Here is a 21,013-nt window from a genome sequence, read left to right on the forward strand (position 1 = left end):
TAAGTGAGGTGTTAAAGTCCCCCACTATTATTGTGTTACTGTCGATTTCCTCTTTTATAGCTGTTAGCAGTTGCCTTATGTATTGAGGTGCTCCTATGTTGGGTGCATATATATTTATAATTGTTATATCTTCTTCTTGGATTGATCCCTGGATCATTATGTAGTGTCCTTCCTTGTCTCTTGTAACATTCTTTATTTTAAAGTCTATTTTATCTGATATGAGTATAGCTACTCCAGCTTTCTTTTGATTTCCATTTGCATGGAATATCTTTTTCCATCCCCTCACTTTCAGTCTGTATGTGTCCCTAGGTCTGAAGTGGGTCTCTTGTAGACAGCATATATATGGGTCTTGTTTTTGTATCCATTCAGCCAGTCTATGTCTTTTGGTTGGGGCATTTAATCCATTCACGTTTAAGGTAATTATCGATATGTATGTTCCTATGACCATTTTCTTAATTGTTTTGGGTTTGTTTTTGTAGGTCCTTTTCTTCTCTTGTGTTTCCCACTTAGAGAAGTTCCTTTAGCATTTGTTGTAGAGCTGGTTTGGTGGTGCTGAATTCTCTTAGCTTTTGCTTGTCTGTAAAGCTTTTGATTTCTCCATCAAATCTAAATGAGATCCTTGCTGGGTAGAGTAATCTTGGTTGTAGGTTCTTCCCTTTCATCACTTTAAGTATTTCATGCCACTCCCTTCTGGCTTGCAGAGTTTCTGCTGAGAAATCAGCTGTTAACCTTATGGGGGTTCCCTTGTATGTTATTTGTCGTTTTTCCCTTGCTGCTTTCAATAATTTTTCTTTGTCTTTAATTTTTGCCACTTTGATTACTATGTGTCTCGGCGTGTTTCTCCTTGGGTTTATTCTGTATGGGACTCTCTGCGCTTCCTGGACTTGGGTGGCTATTTCCTTTCCCATGTTAGGGAAGTTTTCGATTATAATCTCTTCAAATATTTTCTCTGGTCCTTTCTCTCTCTCTTCTCCTTCTGGGACCCCTATAATGCGAATGTTGTTGCGTTTAATGTTGTCCCAGAGGTCTCTTAGGCTGTCTTCATTTCTTTTTAGTCTTTTTTCTTTAGTCTGTTCCGCAGCAGTGAATTCCACCATTCTGTCTTCCAGGTCACTTATCCGTTCTTCTGCCTCAGTTATTCTGCTATTGATTCCTTCTAGTGTAGTTTTCATTTCAGTTATTGTATTGGTCATCTCTGTTTGTTTGTTCTTTAATTCTTCTAGGTCTTTGTTAATCATTTCTTGCATCTTCTCAATCTTTGCCTCCATTCTTATTCCGAGGTCCTGGATCATCTTCACTATCATTATTCTGAATTCTTTTTCTGGAAGGTTGCCTATCTCCACTTCATTTAGTTGTTTTTCTGGGGTTTTTTCTTGTTCCTTCATCTGGTACATAGCCCTCTGCCTTTTCATCTTCTCTGTCTTTCTGTAACTGTGGTTTTTGGTCCACAGGCTGCAGGATTGTAGTTTTTCTTGCTTCTGTTGTCTGCCCTCTGGTGGTTGAGGCTATCTAAGAGGCTTGATGGGAGGCTCTGGTGGTGGGTAGAGCTGACTGTTGCTGTGGCGGTCAGAGCTCAGTAAAACCTTAATCCACTTGACTGTTGATGGGTGGGGCTGGGTTCCCTCCCTGTTGCTGTGGCGATCAGAGCCCAGTAAAACCTTAATCCACTTGACTGTTGATGGGTGGGGCTGGGTTCCCTCCCTGTTGGTTGTTTTGCCTGAGGCAACCCAACACTGGAGCCTACCCGTGCTTTTTGGTGGGGTTAATGGCAGACTCTGGGAGGGCTCACGCCAAGGAGAACTTCCCAGGACCTCTGCTGCCAGTGTCCTTATCCCCACGGTGAAACAGAGCCACCACTCGCCTCTGCAGGAGACCCCCCAACACCAGCAGGTACGTCTGGTTCAGTCTCCCCCAGGGTCACTGCTCCTTCCCCTGGGTCCCGATGCACACATTACTTTGTGTGTGCCCTCCAAGGGTGGGGTCTCTGTTTCCCCCAGTCCTGTCACAGTCCTGCAATCAATTCCCACTAGACTTCAAAGTCTGATTCTCTAGGAATTCCTCCTCCCTTTGCCGGACCCCCAGGTTGGGAAGCCTGAGGTGGGGCTCAGAACCTTCACTCCAGTGGGTGGACTTCTGTGGTATAAGTGTTCACCAGTCTGTGAGTCACCCACCCAGCAGTTATGGGACTTGATTTTACTCTGATTGCGCCCCTCCTACCGTCTCACTGTGGCTTCTCCTCTGTCCTTGGACGTGGGGTGTCCTCCTTGGTGAAGTCCAGGGTCTTCCTGTCAATGATTGTCCAGCAGCCAGTTGTGATTCTGTTGCTCTCGCAAGAGGGAGTGAGAGCACGTCCTTCTACTCCGCCATCTTGGTTAATCTCGAGTTTTATTTTTTTAAGGTATAACTCAAAAGCTACAATTTCTAATATCCCTTGAGTTAAGGTGCAGACATGTCACTTATGTTCAGCCAATCAAATATAAAACTTGATTTGATAAGTGAGCCACCTGGGAAAATTGGCTGGGTACTGGACATCCATCTTACTCATGTGAGTGGTTGAAATGGCAACCAGGTTTTGGGGGTGGTGGCAGGTTCCTGGTTGAATTATATGGATTTGAGGGGAATTTATAAGATGAAATCAGAAAGACTGGAAGATTAGGTGAGTGTTGGAGATGAGAATGAGGAAAGGATTAGCTTCTATCCATTTTTCAATGTTATCTATAATCTATTTTTATTAAACTTTATCTATATTCCATCCACAGAATCTCACTTATATATTTATGGTTAATACACATCAATATTCACCTCTTAAAAATAATTTGCTCTTTTATCTAAACTGCTCTCAAGATACCACCATTGTATTGTTTATTATCTTTCATAAAGCCATATGCAACGCAGTCCTTTATAACTTAATGATAGAAAAAAAGCTTACCTATTATTATGCTTTTTTAAAATAAAATGTTTAAGTGATTCACTATACTTAATATTTGGTTTTCATAGCAAGGAACTTCAAAATCAAATTTTGCACTTATTTGCAACAAATTTAGTGTAAGTTTCTTGAACAAAACTTTCCCTTAAGTTATGATATACTTCTTCTTTTGTTTTTACTTTAAAGGTCGTACTTTAGGCTTTTTTTTTTTTTTTTGGTATAATCAAGGTGGAAGCTATGATGAGAATAAGTGTGGAATGTGCCAAAATAGAAAGCAAGATTTTTCTGGCATTTTTTTTTTACCTTCAAAGTTATTCTTTAGTATAAGGGATTCACATCTTATTACTTGAGTCCTTACAAAGGGCACTCCCTCACAATTATTTTGAGTTTGAAGTACTGTTAGAGGAAGCTACCTTAGTCTGAAATAAACTCAATCAATGTTTCTTTGAGATGCTTAAAAAGTTCACCTGAAGATTTATAACACAGAAGTCAAGGAAATATAATTTTACTCCGCAGATTTTGACCTCACAATTGGAAGTATCGAAGGAAGTGGTAAACAAAGGTTTTTAAAGCTTTTGGATGAATGAAAAGCATAATCGCATAGACTCTGTTTTCCAAGAACACCAAAAAACAATAACGTTGAATTCAGGTATGTGTCTTAGCTCAGCATCTGGTCCAAAGTGCAGAGGGGATAAGACTTGGGGCTTAGATCTCTCTCTTTCCCCTAAGATGCATTTTTATAAAGAAAAATCTAGTTTTCATAAGAATCGAGGCTACAGGGCTTCCCTGGTGGCGCAGTGGTTGAGAATCTGCCTGCCAATGCAGGGGACACGGGTTCGAGCCCTGGTCTGGGAGGATCCCACATGCCGTGGAGCAACTAGGCCCGTGAGCCACAATTACTGAGCCTGCGCGTCTGGAGAGGCCGCGATAATGAGAGGCCCGCGCACCGCGATGAAGAGTGGCCTCCACTTGCCACAACTAGAGGAAGCCCTCGCACAGAAACGAAGACCCAACACAGCCATAAATAAATAAAATAGTGTTTAAATAAATAAAAATTTTAAAAAAATTTTAAAAAAAAAAGAATCGAGGCTACATTTCATGTTTACAGTTTTCTATTTTTTCCTCATGGAATTTCTCTTGAACATTTTTTTCACACTTTAGATTAGGGACTATTTTGTCATACAAATTTGTTCAACATGAGATAATTCGTATATTAAAAACTAAATTAAGTTATATTAAGTAAAGGAAATTAGTAAATTGCCACTAAATTTCTCAGGTCCCTTCATTGTATTATTAGCTTTTCATTGTTTTAAGCAAATGTGTGTAAACATGATTAGTATATTCCAGTGAAATATTTTAGTAAATAGATTTGAAATTATAGCTTTTGAGTGATATGCACAAGTGGTATAATAGAGTATAATTTAAAGCAATTTGTTCACATTTTTTTGAGTTTTTTAATTGAAATTTGTATCAAGATAATTGGAGATTCATATGCAGTTGTAAGAAATAACACAGATAGATACCCTATACCCTTTACCGCAATGGTAATATCTGACAAAACTATAATATAGTATCACAACCTGGGTTTGACATTGAATGCAATCACATATTTTCACAGATTTTCTCAGTTTTGCTTATATTCATTTGTGTGCATGTATGTGTGTGTGTGTATTTAGTTCTATCACATTTTATCACATGTATAGGTTTGCATATCCATAATCACAGTCAAAACATGTAATAATTCTCATAACTAGGATCCTTCATGTTGCCCTTTTATAACCATACTCACTACCTTCACCTTCTCCCATCCCCAACCCTGGCAACCCATTCATCTCCTTTCATTTTTAAAAATTTGTCATTTCAGGGGCTTCCCTGGTGGCGCAGCGGTTGAGGGTCTGCCTGCCAATGCAGGGGACACGGGTTCGAGCCCTGGTCTGGGAAGATCCCACCTGCCGCAGAGCGGCTGGGCCCGTGAGCCACAATTACTGAGCTTGCGCATCTGGAGCCTGTGCTCCGCAACAGGGGAGGCCGCGATGGTGAGGGGCCCGCGCACCGCGATGAAGAGTGGCCCCCGCTTGCCACAACTAGAGAAAGCTCTCGCACAGAAACGAAGACCCAACACAGCCATAAATAAATAAATAAATAAATAAAAATTTAAAAAAAAAGAAATTACCTTTAAAAAAAAAATTTGTCATTTCAAAAATATTATATAAATGGAGCCATATAGTATTTTGCCCTTTGGGACTGGCTTTTTTCATTAAGCATAATTCTCTGGTGATGCACAGGTTGTTGTGTGTAGCAATAGTTTGTTCTTTTTTATTACAGGGTAGTATCCATGGTATGGATGTTTATCCATTCACCCACTGAATAATATCTGAGTTAGTTCTAGTTTTTGGCTATTACAGCTATGTATAGGATTTTGTGTGAATGTAAGTTTTCATTTCTCTGGGATAAATACTCAGGAGTGTAATTGTTGGGATATTTGATAGCTTTATACCTAGATTTTTAAGAAAATGCCAATTTTTTTTCAAGAGTAAATGTACAGTTTTACATACCTACTAGCAAGGTATGAGTTACCTAGTTTTTCCATATCCATGCCAGCATTTGGTGTTCACACTATTTTCTTTTTGAATTTCGAGATAAGTATCTGCTGATAACTCATAGTAGTTTTAATTTGCATTACTCTGATGAATAATAATGTAGAACATCTTTTCAAGTGCTTATTTGCCATGTATATATCCTCTTTGGTGAAATGTTTTGGTGAAAATTTGCCAATTTTCTAACTGGATTTTTTTAAACTATTGAGTTTTAAGATATGTATATATAGATATATATATACACTCTGTAGTGTGTATTTTTACCCATTTAACAGCATCTTTTGCAGATAAAATTTTTAATTTAATGAGGTCAACTTTTTCTTTTATGGATCATGCTTTTGGTGTCAAGTCTAAAAATTCTGTCTTATTCTATATGTTAAAGATTTTTTCCAATGTTTTATTTCCTAGAAGTTTTATAATTTTATAATATAAGTCTCTGATTTATTTTGTATAAGGTGTGAGGTTTAGTTCAAGGTTCATAATTTTGCTGATGTAGGGTCAGTTGCTCTGGCACCATTTATTGAAAACGCTAGTCCTCCTCCATTAAATTGCTTTTATGCCTTGGTCAACAATCAGTTGAGCATATTTGTGTGGGCCTGTCTGACTTCTCTGTACTGTTTCACTGATCTATGTCTCTGTCCCTCAACCAATACCATACTACCTTGATTACTGTAACTAATAGTCAGCCTTAATATTGATTAAGTGATTGCTCCCAATTTATTCTTCTGTGTTAAGGTTGTTTTACCTATTATAGGGCCTGCATCTTTCCATATAAATTTTAGAATCAGCTTGTTGATGTCCAAAAAGCCTTGCCAGTCCAGGATGCCATTTTTTTCTCCATGGACCTAAGATGCCTCTTCACTGTATTAACTTTTAAATAATTTGGAAGTTCAAATGTAAGATTTTAGAAAAGCTAAATCAGGTGAAAAAACATTTTGCACTGACTAGATAAGTGAATAGTCTACGTACACAGAATGTGTCATAATTTCTTTTTTTGTATTATAAGACAATACATTTGAAATAAAATACTTTCTCTGAAATGAAAAACCTTGGGAAACATTAAGAAGTATACTCTTCATATTGGTGTACAGACAGTTCTATAGTTTAAAAGGAGTACTGGGCTTTAAGATCATCAAAATGAGGATGAGTTATTATTTTTGTGGTGAAACTCCAAGGTTCTGGTTAATAGAAAGTTTGAGAACTTTGAGTGTTAGATTAAGTGATTTTTATATAATTAATTAATCAGCAAAGACTATGCCTTAATAAGATATCATATCTCATTTACATTCAACAATTGAAGAGAAATAGAACAACTTGGGAAGTAAATAAGATAAAGGTTTTAAAATGAAACTTTGTGTTGGATATGATTAATTAGCACCCAATATTTATTTTTTTACCCATTTCTTGGGGACCTTCTTGTTTTGTGTGGCCTGGAAAGCTAAGTACTCCATTTCCTTGTCATTAGCTTTCTAGATATAAATCATTTTCTGCCTATTAAATGCACCATGTGAGATTTAGAAGATAGAAATGAGACAAACATCATCTTCCTTCTACTGCTGTCTGTTTCCTGCTGTAACCAATGGGATGGAGAAATAATTGTTTTGTTTTTGTTTTCTGCAGCAGAATTCCGTGTCTAGTCACCAGCTTTGGTACTGAGAAGGAATTAACAGTGGTGGTGCAGCAGCTTCTCAATCCTGGTTTCTTGATCGTCAATGTGCTACTGAGAAGTGTGGTTCTTGAACCTAAAACTTCCTTTGGCATCCTTCAGGTTCCTAACCCTTCTGGAGTGCGGTTGAGGTAGTAGCTACTCTGGTGGTCTGTTCTGTGGCCTTCTGTGGTACAGGTCTCAATGAGATCCCTTTGCTCCAGCCCTTTAAACATTCTACAGGTGCCATTTTTCCATATTAAAACTCTTTCTGTTCAAAATACCTGGAGGGTTTCTATTTACTGAATAGAATCCAAATTGATGCATAGTTCTGCAGAAACATTATAAAAGTAAGCACCAATAAACGTGGAGAAAATCGAGGAATGATTTAATAACTGACTTTTTAAAGAGGTAGTGAACAGGCTTCTCAATACACTGTTCTTACTGACACGATGGCAATTGTAATTGGACACCTCACCCACCAGCAATATTTGCTAGAAGCAGCTCTGATATGCTGCTCCTTAAGTCAGATGTTTTTGAAGTTTAAGGAAATGAAAGTAGGAAAGTTACCCTGTGTTTTTACTTCTGCCTGAGCTATCTTCAGTGAGAGACAAATAGGTGGTTTTAAGACTAGTTTTTAAAAATGCAACTCAGTAGATCCACCTTCTAAATGACAGCATAAAGAGCTCTGTGTATCTGTTCCCCAGCAAAACAACCATAGTGGTTTTTGTCCCCTCAAAATTCATATAGTGAAGCAATCCCCAATGTGACAGTATTTGAAAGTGGGGCCTCTGGGAGGTGATTAGGTCATTAGGGTGGAACACTCATGAATAGGATTAGTGCCCTTATAAAATAGACCCGGGAGAGCTCCTTTGTCCCTTCCTCCACATGAGGACACAGAGAGATGATGTCAACCTATGGATCAGGAAGTGGGCTTTGACCAGACACAGAATCTGCTGGCACCTTGATCATGGACTTCCCAGGCTCCAGAACAGTCAGAAATAAATGTTTATTGAGATGCCCAGTCTATTTTTGTTATTAGTAGCCTGAATGAATTAAGAGAAGCAGTTAATTTGTATTTCTCTTAGACTCTCTTTCAAGAGAATCAGGCTTAAGTTTCAATGAAATTAATTAATGGTAAATGAGAAGAATGACTATTACTCTGGAAATATGTTATTAGTCTCTGAAGTTTATTTTTCCCAGTACAAATTTCTGGTGCTTTTTAGCTGTAAAATGCCTAGCAAAGTATTTGTGGTTTTATTATTATTTTAAATGATTAAAGAAGACAATACAAATACACTTTAACCCTTCATAAAGTGGGCAGTTTCTATTCCCAAGGGTGCAGAGAACTGCAAAATGGAGTGAAAGGCAGGGAGCTCTTATAAGATAAGGAATAAAGAACAAGGAAGAGAGAAATAGAAAATAAATAAAGAACAGGGAAATAAGTACAAGGCCCAGAGTTGGCTTGGCTTTTGGGGATTGGCTGGTTGGGTAGACTACATTTCTGGTCAAGCAGAGCATTTACAGAGACACAAACGCTGTATAAATTTCGGTTTGCTGAGTGGCACCCCAGGAGAAGCAGTTCCATCTTGAGTCTACAAATTTATTTCAACATTATCCATAATCATCTTCCTTTCTACATTTTTTTTTTCACAGCAGTTTTATACCCTCAGTCTCCTCATCATTCATATACAAAAATTAGAATTTATCTTTGACTCACTCATGTCTGTCCTTTCATATCAAGTTAATCACTAAAATTTATTGACAATTTATTTTCAATTAATCTCTCCCTCTTTGTTGTCATTACCATGTTCTAGTTTCAGATCGTTATTATCACCTTCTTGTACTACAGAAATAAATATCTATATGTTTCTCTATTGTCTATCCTCCTTCTCCTAACAGTTATACACATTACTGCCAGAGGAATTTTTCATACGTTCATTCTCAGAGTGTCTCTTTTCTGCCCCAAAGTATTCAATGACTGCTGGTTGGCTACCGAATTTATTTCAAACTTCCTGGCCTGGTATGTGAAACCTTTCTTAGTGTGTTCAAGCCTATCATTTCAATGCAAAAGAGATGAACAGTTCTCTGACCATGAATTAATGCATTCTCTCACACATATTAATGTCTCATATGGAAAAAAAATTAAATGGAATCACTGCTTTATAAATGTGGAGCAGTGTGTTGAATCTGAGTGAACAGCTCCGTTTACCATATAACAAAACCAGGCTGTATTTTCAAAGTAAAGCAGAACATTTACATTAGCAAATTATGATGTGGGTCTCTTTTGGTCATAAAACAGGAGAGAGAGAGGGATTTTTATTTTTGTAATAAAATTGATTACTAGGACCTTGTATTAATTTCTTATTGCTGCTAAAACAAATTACTACTACAAACTTGGTGTCCTTAAACAACACAAATTTGTTATTTTACAGTTCTAGAGGTCAGAAATCTGAAATGGGTACCATTGGACTAAAATCAAGGTGTCTGCAGAGCTACATTCCTTCTGGAGTCTCTAAGGGAGAATCTGTTTCCTTGCCTTTTCCAGCTTCTAGAGGCTGCCTATATTCCTTGCCTCATGATCCCTTTCCATTTTCAAAGCCAGCAGTGGCCGGTCAACTCCCTCACATCGCATCACTCTGACACTGACTCTTCTGCTTCCCTTGTCCACATTTAATGACCCTTGTGATTGCGTTGGGTCCACCTGGATAATCCATCGGGATAACGTCTTTATCTTTAGTCCAGCTGATTAGTAAGCTTAAATTCATCTGCTTCCTTAATTTCTCTTTGTCATGGGATACAACATTTTCATAGGTCCAAGAGAGTAGGACATGGACATCTTTGGGAGGCCATTATTCTATCTACCACTGGACTATTCAAAATAGAACTGAAAACAGTAGACTCCAGAACTCTGTCCAGGGTTTATTTAAAGTATCTATATCAGCTTGGCTACTCTCAACCACTTCCTGAATCCTTCTCTCCCTTCCCAACCCTTAGAAAATTCATTGCATTCAGAAAATCCTGAGTCTTCTACCTGAGGAAGGATTTTTTTTAAATTTATTTTATTGACGTATAGCTGATTTACAATGTTGTGTTGATTTCTACTGTACAGCAAAGTAATTCAGTTATACATATATATACATTCTTTTTCATATTCTTTTCCATTATGGTTTCCATTATGGTTACAGTAGGACCTTGTTGTTTATCTACTCTAAATATGATAGTTTGCATCTGCTAACCCCAAACTCCCAATCCATCCCTCCCCCACGCCCCTTCCCCCTTGGCAACCACAAGTCTGTTTTCTATGCCTGTGAGTCTGTTTCTGTTTTGTGGATAAGTTCATTTATGTCATATTTTAGATTCCACATACAAGTGATATCATATGGTATGAGGAAGGATGTTTTGACATCCTTTCCTTCTCCTCCTGTCAAGCCAACTAGGGAATAGCTCCAAAAGAATCAATAGAATCAAGAGGAGAAGGTAAGATTGGAAACTCATTTCCTGGATGCAGCAGATTGACATTTTGCCATCTGGGAAGATCTAGCTGGGGCAAGACTAGAATTAGAGGGAGATAAGGGAGTAGAGAGATAAGCTATAGTCAAACACTGGGACATCTGCAGTGTATTAAGTCTGCAGGTCAAGTTGGCACTGCAAAAATTGGAAAGTTGTACCACCTGACTGCCCCACCCCCCCATAGGAGTGCTCCACGAGGGGGTCGCTGGCATTACTGCCCCTCAATGGCACAGTCAGTTGATGTCAGCCAGAGAAGCCACAAAGGCAGACAAGAACTACATTAGCCCAGTTAAGTAAAAAGTCTTTGCCCCTTTGCTCTAAACACTAATCGTGATCTTTAAAATTCTGGAGGAAGTGGACCCAGAAAAGGGAAGGAAGGGGGATATGGGAGAGCTGACCATGCCTCTTCCAAATCTGAGCCATAAATTGCATACGAGCTTGACGTTTTAAATTGGATTAGAGTGGATTGGAATTTAAAATCTAAAACTGGCAGAGAATTGTAGAATTTACTCAATAAATCTTTAAAGGACAGTGAAGAAAGATTTAACTGAAAATGTTTGAAGGTAATAGTGGAAGAAAAATAAAATTATTTCTTGTCTGTACCCTTTCAGTTTAATACTGGTCCATTTCAGTTTACAGATACAATTTTTCTTCTTTAATTATCTTTATCAAAGATTCAGGCATATTATAATACAATTGATAAACACTCTAGCTTCCTTGATTAAAAATGGGAGCTCTTTACAAAAAAATAATTTGGGACTAACTTGAGAGACTCCATAAGCGTATCTATTAATCACCTTCTCGTATGGGTGATGCCGAAGACACACTGTTTGCATCTGAGAAGGTGATGTTTTCTGATTTTGCTTGGTGAGATGTGATTGGACCCTCATGCATCTAGCCTATTTAACCCTATGAGATAGTTATAATCTCCTTTTACACCTGAGGAAACAGAGGCAGAGAGAGGTTGTATAACTTTGTCCAATGTCTCAGAGTTAGGAAATGCTAGATCCAGATTTTACTTTAGAATTCTGTCTCCAGAATTGGCTCCAGAGGCTAGGCTCACGGCCTAGCAAAACAAAGTAGTTGTTCATGAGTATTTGCTGAACTGAATTGACTACTAGAGTTTGTCATGATTATCACCAACTTTGTAACCTAAACTAGCTCTCAGTATTTCACGAAATAGGGCAGGATAAATTGTTCTCCAGAAGGGGTAGTTAGTGATTCATAGTGTTAAATTGCCTAATTTTCCAACTGTCAATTGTTAGATTGCCTTATACATTCTCTCAATGGTATTTTGTTTTCCTTGAAGAAATAAGCAAACAGGAAAACTCTTTCATCTCACCCATTATGGAATAAAGCTCCTCTCTCAGCAATGCTTTGCATGGTTATGGCTGACGTTAAATCATCTTTAAGCATTTAAAAGGCAAATTGGTTCATCCATGGCAATTTTATTGTGCTAGAAAACCTTAATTGTAGAATAAGGTCCTTTCTCTCTGAACTTTTATGTCTTTGGTAAGCTAGAATTCAAGCATTTGTGTTAACTAGAATCAAAGAATGGTGTTCATCCTTTAGCAGAAATGTTTGTATTATCAATACAATACAAAATGAGGTTGTTAATGTTATTATTTATGGCTAAATGTTTGCTTGCTGCAAAATCTCTATAGGGAGGTGGATTTCAGAGAAAAATTTTTATGAAGAAAAAAGTTACACACATATACACATACGCACATATAAAACATTTTCCAGTTAGAAAGTAGATCATGCTTAATACCTGAAACTTCAAAAAGCATATGGAGAAATGAAGCCAGTTAACCATAATTCTACAACCTAATAATAAACCACTATTACAATTTTGATGTGTATCTTAACAGATATTTGGTTCCATGTTTGTGTGTATATCTCTATATTTCTCTTTATAAAAATATAGACCCAATATATCAACAGCATTCAATAAATGTATGTTTTGAGGAATTTTTCACTTATAAATATTTCATTAAGGTCTTTCTACATTCATAAATATACTTTCATAATATAGATTTATTGGATGCACAGGAATCTAATGGCAGCAGCATTTTGTATTAAAGCAACAGTCTTCAAATTGAAGGTATTTTGACCCATCTAAAAATTGTTTCTTATGTCTTCAGCTTTTAAGAATTGAATACTGTGCAAAGTAGGCATTTTAACTCACATCAGTTGTGATAAATTGAAAAAAGAATGCATCCTAAATACTAAACCAGGACAAATGCATCCATTTATAAATTTTATATGTATCTGAGTCTACCAAATAAAAATATTGACAGCTCCACTCTGTCCTCTAAGATTTGGCCAATGTGCAGAATTGTTCATGATTAGTACAAAACAACTTGACTGAGGTCATCTATCAACATTCTGAAACAGAATCTGAATGGATTATCTGTTTATTTAAAACTGACACTGGTAAAAATTCTGGGTCCAAGTCAGAAGAGATCATGGACAATTGTATGTGTTAAATGAAGAAATTCTCAGAAGCCATTCAGAAAGCACTAATCTTGGATGCTTTCATGGCTGTTACATTTTCAAGATTGAATGGTATTATATGTTTCTGCACTTGTAATTGAATATATAGCTGTTTCCCCCTTTATGTTAGGAGGTGATAAATCTTTAAAAAATAAAAACGTTAATAAAAATTTGTGAAAGGATCAGCCTAAAATGATCTTGACTCCATTTTGGATTTTTTTCTAACACAAATAATGCATGCATATTTAACTTTGCTTTTTTCATTATAACTGTAAAGTTTTGAGATGCCCTTTTGTTCACATCCCTTGAAAAAAACAAAATCAAATTGACTGTGTTGAAAACTGTTTATAATTTGAAAATTATGGCAAGATCATATACTTTTGCTGAGTATATTTTCAGAGGTCAGAATTCTGGTTATATTTTTCAAAGAGAGAACTTTAAAGATAAAAATTATCTGAGGACATGGGCACTTTTATGCACTATGGTTTGGTTGTTTTGTTTGTTTTTAATATTACTCTTTGGAGTTTGGATGCTTATTAGCAACCAAAAGTACTCCTTGATTTTTCTTGCAATTTGATGGATTTTGGAAGTTAATTTTCTTTAACCTAATCAGGAAAGGGCTTTTGCAAGAGGTAGGTTTTAGGAGAGAAAAAACAATTCTTATAAATTGGAGGGTAGATTTATTCTTGCATAAAACACCACTGGCTTTCAAGAAGATGCAAAAATTATTGATACCCCTTCTCTAGTCCTTAGGGACATTGTCATGAAAATAAAGATGATAATGATGATGAGGAGGTAAAGGAAGAGGTGGAGGAGTGGGAGAAGGGGGAGGAGGGGGAGGATGGTGTCTGTGAAGCATCAAAACACATCTCCAGAGGAGTATGAAATGATCACATTTTATTTCTTGGAAGCATATTAACAGCAACAAACAAATAAACACAAAACAAGAGACAGCTGTTTTTCTTGGACATTTTGTTTGCTATCTTACCTGAAAATTAATATGAATATCATATGTAAGTACTTTGTAAACTTCAAAGTAATTTACAAGGGTAAAGTGTTCTTATTTTCATCACTGTTACTGGTATCATTATGATTATACTTATTTGAGCAATGAATATTCATATCACCATTTGTCATTATATTCCATGTTTATGCATGTGAGCTGAATATTACAATGAGAAACATCTTGCCCAAGGCCAAGATGGGGGTGAGTGATAACAGAATAAAGCTATAACTTAGTTTATGACTCAAATGTCTGGGCTTCAAGTTCATGACAAGTAGCTACCCTGTCACATGGCTCAGAAATGACTTTGAGGGCTTCCCTGGCCGCGCAGTGGTTGAGAATCTGCCTGCTAATGCAGGGGACACGGGTTCGAGCCCTGGTCTGGGAAGATCCCACATGCCGTGGAGCAACTAGGCCCGTGAGCCACAACTACTGAGCCTGCGCGTCTGGAGCCTGTGCTCCGCAACAAGAGAGGCCACGATAGTGAGAGGCCCGCGCACCTTGATGGAGAGTGGTCCCCACTTGCCACAACTAGAGAAAGCCCTCGCACAGAAACGAAGACCCAACACAGTCAAAAATAAATAAATAAAAATAAATTTTAAAAAGCAAGATGTGACTAATTCAGTCTTTAAAAAAAAAAAAAAAGAAAGAAATGACTTTGATGTTGCCATTTTCCTGTTGGAAACGCTCATAGTATAAAAGTTAATCTGAAATTGGAATCATTTTGGCAAACTAGGGTTCTGATTGCATAAGACTCGTGTTTCTATTGTGTATATGTCTTTGTGGGTATTTCACTCAGTTGAAAGAGAAAGAAAAAACAAGAACTATTTTGCCTTAAAAGCTGCTTGGTAATCTGCAACATTTCTTGATGATTCACTTTCTATTTTCCAGTCTTCAACAGGTGAATTTCAGAACACTATGGAATGAACTTTCCCAGTGAGTAGCCACCAGGATAGTAAATCTCACCCAGAGAATTCACTGAAGTGCATTGCCCCACAGCCTGGGCACCTGTGTTCTCATAAAGACTTCTTTTTTTTTTTTTTTAATTTATTTATTTATTTATTTTACATCTTTATTGGAGTGTAATTGCTTTACAATGGTGTGTTAGTTTCTGCTTTATAACAACGTGAATCAGTTATACATATACATACATCCCCATATCTCTTCCCTCTTGCATCTCCTTCCCTCCCACCCTCCCTATCCCACCCCTCTAGGTGGTCACACAGCACCGAGCTGATCTCCCTGTGCTATGCAGCTGCTTCCCACTAGCTATCGGTTTTACATTTGGTAGTGTATATATGTCCATGCCACTCTCTTTGTCCCAGCTTACCCTTCCCCCTCCCCGTGTCCTCAAGTCCATTCTCTATCATAAAGACTTCTGAGTGCAGCACATTCACAGCTGGCGTGCGTTTACACAGACCATATACAAGTAACGATTTTCTGATAAATTATATTGTGTAGAGTCCTGCACTGCCTAATAGGTCATTTATGGTTATGTAAATTAAATTAAAATTTTATAAAATAAAATTTCAATTTCCCAGTCAACAGTAGTCACATTTCAAGGGCTCGATAGTCATTTACAGATATAGAACACTTCCATCATCATAGAAGGTACCAGTGGATGAGGCTGGTATAAACACTTGCTATGCAAGATATGGTCCAAGAACATGAGGAGCCGCATGAACAGTGGCAGCAACATGTGGGAGCACCTTAGAAAGGCAGAATCTCAGTTTCCCTGTGCCTACTGAGGAAGAATCGACATTTCGATAAGACTCTTAGGTGACCCAGGCATATTAAATTTGAGGAGAACTGTAGGTGGTCAAATAAGATAATCTAGTGGGTTTCAGAAGAGAAATATCCATTTTAGTCTAAAATAAATCAATTAACTTTATAATTTTGGTAGTTCTGTGGCATATGTAAAAAAAAATTTTTTTAATTTTCCTTATACACCGAAATTTTGTCGATTTTTTCCCCACTCAAAATTTTGTTATTCAGAAAGGAATCACCCTAATACCCATGAAAGAGAGTTGATATAAAAACATAATTAAACTAAAATAATATCTGTTTAAACATACATTTAGTCCAGCTAGTTGACAATTAATTCAATTTTTATCATTTATGGTCTGCATTCCATATAAAGTGATAATAGAAAGACATAAAATTCCAGTAATTTTGCAACTTTATTGGGGTTTTTTTGATAAATGTGTGAGGTCTTCATTTTTAAAATTGCTATTTTACCTTTTCTTTTTTTTTTTTTTAATAAGTTTATTTATTTATTTTTGGTTTATTTATTTATTTATTTGTTTATTTTTGGCTGTGTTGGGTCCTGTTTCTGCGCGAGGGCTTTTCTCTAGTTGCGGCGAGCAGGGACCACTCTTCATCACGGTGCGTGGGCCTCTCACTGTCACAGCCTCTCGTTGTGAAGCACAGGCTCCAGATGCGCAGGCTCAGTAGTTGTGGCTCACGGGCCTAGTTGCTCCGCGGCATGTGAAATCTTCCTGGACCAGAGCTCGAACCCGTGTCCGCCGCACCGGCAGTCAGACTCTCAATCACTGCGCCACCAGGGAAGTCCCGATTTTCCCTTTTCTTATTTTATTTTGGCTTCATCTTTTATTCTTCAAGATTGTTATAAGTCTTATTTGCAGAGTATTTATAACTCACTTTCTCATGAAAGGATTTCCCTGACTACAAACAGGTTTATCATAATACAAAAAGAAATATCATGAGCATCTCTGCTCCTGCTGAACATTGGTCAATTTATTTTTTTATTTAGGTTCCAAAGCTCCCTTCTTTAACCTCATATTGGTAATTATTTATTTGCTCACATGTACAGTGACACATTTACCCAAAACACACACACACACACACACACACACACACATCTAAATTCAACTACTTTTGCAATGTTTTAATGTGGCTCATTGGATATTCAATAATACTTAGGCCATAAAAAAAAATATGCCTCAACTTTATAGTTCAAACCGGACAGTGCAAATAGAATCCAACAAAACTCCATATTTTGTTCATATGACAGGTGAAAAATAAACAACCAGGAAAGTGTTCACTGTTTTTCCTTTCTCCATCTCCTACACACATACAAATAGTTATTTGCAACTGAATTTCTCTCCTTTCCCACATTCTGAGGAAGGAGAGTTGATCTTCGTGATTCTCTGGTGTTTAGGAAGACAGTTGGCTAAAGAGGTAGAAGGCATTGGACTGAAGCTGGGAGTGCAACTGTCCAGAGCTTCGAAATTGAAATTGCATATTAAGAGCCTGAAATGTGGAAAGGAACTTTTGCTGTTTCAATTGCAAGAGGTTTCTGACCAACTGCTGCTGGGTATGAAGAATTAGGCAGTGAATAAAGGGACTCTTGAAAGTATTAGTGTGGGGTTTCAGTTGGGTGTGGAGGACTCTATAGGATAAATTTTTTTCAGCTTATTTATGGTACTGAACTGTGCCTCTTACATTTGACTCCATAAGGAGACTGATTCTTATGAGACTCTTGAATAGTAGCATTGTATACATGTATTTAAAATGTGAAATGATTGCATGATCTGCTATATCTTACCTTGGTATTAATTAGGCTGAGCTTAATTAAAATCCAAGATTTTAAGTTGATTTTATGAAAATTAACTATTAAGTTTTCAACGTCCTTGATGTAACAAAATTAATCACATCACCTAACCAGTCAAGACTAACTGTAGTTGCCTTTAATCTGTAAGAATCATGAATAACTTTTTTCATTCTATTTTCTGTAGCTTCAAAGTTATTTTATATTAAAGTATATATTATATTTGTAATAGGACAATACATTATCATCTCTAGGGGACTGGATTTCTATTTTCCTCTTAATGGTGTTCTCTAATTCCCAGATTTATTTTACAATTAATATATATTTCTTTATAATCCAAAAAAGTAATTAAAATGGCATACCAATTTACCATTGATACTATTTCTAGTATTTTACTGTTTTATCGTTTCTATGCTCAAATGCCATGTTCTGGAAATTTCCCATGGAAATGGTTATCTTGGATCGATCCTTAGGGAAGTTTCCTTTTCAATTAGAGGATATGTCAATTAGAGGAGATTCAAAGATTCAATTAGCAGAGATGTCTCCATGTCTCCTTTAATATTTATGTGGGGCCTTGTATTCTAGCTCTCACTTCCCTGCCTAGGGCTTGTTTAGACCCATTGAACAAAGTAACTGAGCATTTGAAGCAAAAAAAACCTTCTGATTGTTAAATTGACTGAGACTTCTGGAACTTATGAGGGTCACACTTTTCGTTTAAGTCACTCTGTATTTTACTGGGTGCCTTTCCCATTTATAGTAGGATTACTCAGCAATAGAAGACAAAGCTGTTTGATAAATCAGACCACCTGAGTGTGCTTAAGAAATGTTTTCCAAGAAATACAAAACTGCATATAATTGGGGCCCCAGTTGGTCATACTCAGTGTGAGTCATCATCTTCTTCCCCCTCCTTCTCATACACAACACACAGAGACCAATCAAAAACCTACTCAGTTACCCCGCCCCTACATGGGACAAAATCTTGGATGGCTGTGTTTGGGAGCCATTAAGAACAGAGGGGCTTGTGGGCTAAAAGCAAAGGCAGAATGAAGCCCTCGTGATGCTTTGGCTCTCTCCAGAAACTTGAAATATTCTTGATGCTCAAGGCATTTAGTTACTACCATAATGCCTAGTTTATTCTACACAACAGTAGCCTTATTATTAGATGCCTTTGAATTAATTAAGATTCCACACCACGTAAATGAGAAGGAGTAAACAAAAACAGGCAAACTCTTGAACGCACCATGTTTTTCTTAAATACCAAGCCTCAACAGAATAAAATGTGTAGGCTTACAAAAGGACTCACTAAGTGATTTTATACAAAGATATTCACTCCTCCCCAAATTGCAAAACACTGCTGGGAAGTCCTCTCTGAACTGCTTTTTTAACCCCACAGAAGCATTCACTTTTAAGACTGTTTGCTTTAAGTGTGATTGTACAGATTTCTGGGGGAAAAATTCACACACAATTTTCCCTGCAAATGATGTGGGGCAGAACACATTGATCTTTATAAATAACTTTGTGTTTATAGTTATGCTTCTTAATTGTGTTGCATGTCATAAAAAAGAACTGAATGAAAAACCGATTCATGTTCAAGCTGGAGGTACAATGACTTAAATGAATCTAAGCTTTTCAAGGCTGTTTGGTTCTAAAAGCTGTTGTGAAAGTGGCCAGAAGCATGTCATTTTGGTTCAACCAAAAATAACAGATGGAGTTTGTGTTTTTAGCATTCTTGTTGAGTATAGAAATAATCAGAAGTGTTTTACTCTCTAAGTTTAAACAGTTGCTAAGTTCTGTAAAATCTAATAATAACAGTTATAAATAATAAGTCTGACTTGGCAACATCTGTCACAGAATTCTCTTCTTCATTTCTAGTGCTGCTACCAAATCCAGGCCCTTACAAATTATGTAATCGAAGAAAGTTGGTGAGCCTCCCTAAGATTCAGTTTCTTCATCTGAAATGGGGAAATGTACTACTATATGCCAGGTAGAGCTCTATGCACTTTGCAAATACAAATCCAGGAATCCTCATAATAACCCTGCGCAGTAGATACTATTAGTACACCAGCATTTTGCAGAAGAGAAAACTGCGTCACAGAAAGTTAAGTTACTTGCCCAGTGCCACACAGTTCATGATATGGTGAAACCAGAATTAAAATCTGGTTAGTCTATCTCTGGAGTCTGCTTTAACCACTGCAACGTTTGCTGGGAACTTAAATGAGACATTATGTAAAACATTCAGCAGTATGCACTCAGTATTTAATATCTTTCTTTACTATTGTTTACAGCTATTGCCAGCCAATGAAAGAACATTTCTTCTGCTCTTGTCCTGCCCAATCAAGGTAAATGGAATTCAACACTTAGTTTGGGGATCCTTACCGTCTTGTTATTGGTACCTTCTGAAGAGGGAGTAAATCTTTGGTGCTAAAGACTCTTAAAAAATGCCATAGAAACATTTGAGATTTGAGGTACTGTTTAGATACAGGGTATGGCTAGAATTCTGAATTCCTGAAAACTGAAGGGTAATTCTATGTATTTTCATGTACTAATGATAATACAGTTGTTCAATAATAATATTAGCCAAAGAAATTTGAGGGGAGGAAATGATCTCATTGAAGTTACTTCTTAGCCCATCCACATGGTTTTCAGAATCAATCACCTTAAGAATGTGCGGGTGCGTGTGTGTGTGTGTGTGTGTGTGTGTGTGTGTGTGTGAAGACACACCCATTTCTATTTTATGGGTATAACAGATCAGACTTGTGGTTACCAGAGGCAGAGGGTGGGAGGACAGGGATTTGGAGGAAGGTGGTCAAAAGGTACAAACTTTCAGCTGTAAGATAGATAAGTACCAGGGGTGTAATGTACCACATGGTGACTATAGCTACCACTGCTGTATGATATATAGGAAAGTTTTTAAGAAAGTAAATCTTAAGAGTTCTCATCAAAAGGAGAAAATTTTTCTCTTTTTTAATTTCTCTTATTTTTATTGTATCTATATGTGGAGGTTGACGTTAGCTGAGACTATTGTGGTAATTGTCTCACAATATCTATAAATCAAACCATCATTCTGTATGCCTTAAACTTATACAGTGGTGTAAGTCAGTTATCTCTCAATAAAATTTGGGGAAAAAAATAAAATAGTTTTAAAAAATAAAAGCAAATAATGTCAAATGCCTGTCCACTCTCCTCACCCTTAGCATTCTCCCATCCATGGTCCCCAAGTAGAAAAGTCTAAGAAACTCCCTTGGGATGCATGTAGATGATG

General features: G+C 37.0%; 1 protein-coding gene across 5 annotated transcripts in view; it reads left to right on the top strand.

Moving 5' to 3' along the window:
• MRPS30 (mitochondrial ribosomal protein S30) overlaps positions 1 to 21,013 on the top strand; it is a 135,598-nt gene that overhangs the window by 104,404 nt on the left and 10,181 nt on the right. For 2 of the 5 annotated variants that reach the window (XM_007195564.3, XM_007195559.3), the window contains one exon: positions 7,144 to 7,451. The gene's annotated coding sequence lies outside the window, so the exon portion shown is untranslated. Of the gene's footprint in view, positions 1 to 3,442; positions 3,560 to 7,143; positions 7,452 to 20,036; positions 20,091 to 21,013 lie in introns of those variants that run through there. The other 3 variants (XR_452280.3, XM_007195560.3, XM_007195562.3) reach the window with 3 other exon arrangements.

This window comes from Balaenoptera acutorostrata, chromosome 2 (assembly GCF_949987535.1).
Source record: "Balaenoptera acutorostrata chromosome 2, mBalAcu1.1, whole genome shotgun sequence".
Lineage (NCBI taxonomy): Eukaryota > Metazoa > Chordata > Mammalia > Artiodactyla > Balaenopteridae > Balaenoptera > Balaenoptera acutorostrata.